Consider the following 902-nt stretch of genomic DNA (forward strand, 5'->3'; position numbering starts at 1 on the left):
TGGTTAGAGTGAAAAGAAAGACTGCAATGGTTTCATATGCGTTTTGGAAACCCAGCTCTCAGGTGACGGAGTGTTCTTATTGGTCGATCTAGGGAGAAGCGATGACGTCAACTTCGATAAAAGTCAATCAACTCTAAATTCGCGGTAATTACTCGGGATACCTTAAGGTATACAGAGTTTTAAAATGGGTTTAAAAACCGGAAGTGCAGAAAAATGCACAATAAATTAGGACCCGGGGATTTCATTGGTTAAAAGCTATGCGCGATAACCTTAGGGAGAGGTTGTAATTGAAAATATAAACATCTTCCAGATGCAAAACAAACTTGCGAACACACGAACCTAAAATCTGGCAAAGCAAATGAAAGGATCCTAATTAAGAAATTTTTACATGAAAGAACAAAAACGCCACTTACCGTTTGCAAATATCTTCATTAGTTCCGGAGATATTTCAGTTTGAAAAATGGGTAAAATATGCAAATGAGATGACTGATGGCATCATGCAATCAACCCAATATTATGTTGAGTATATAAATAGAGCAACGTTGGCCAATTTGCAGTGCAGACCATTGAAACTTAGTAGTCTAATAGTTCTACAGGAAACACACCTATGGCTATAAAAAATTCTGTTCCCATGGCAACTCACTCTTTTCCAGTCCCCACCCACTTGATTTCAATATGTTAGTGATTTTCAGCTTGAAAAATGTTAAAACAAGGCCACAAACTCAAGCTAACATATCTATATGCTTGCTGGATCATGCATATGAAGTGCTGTTAGCAAATATCAAAATGGAACGCCAAAGGTGGCCAGAAAAGCTTTTAATATGGGGGAGGTCTGGAACCCAGTATGATGCCATGGTAACAGAACTGTTATGCTCATATTGTGGAGAACATTTAGTAGAATC

This window comes from Montipora foliosa, chromosome 7 (assembly GCF_036669935.1).
Source record: "Montipora foliosa isolate CH-2021 chromosome 7, ASM3666993v2, whole genome shotgun sequence".
Taxonomy (NCBI): Eukaryota; Metazoa; Cnidaria; class Anthozoa; order Scleractinia; family Acroporidae; genus Montipora; species Montipora foliosa.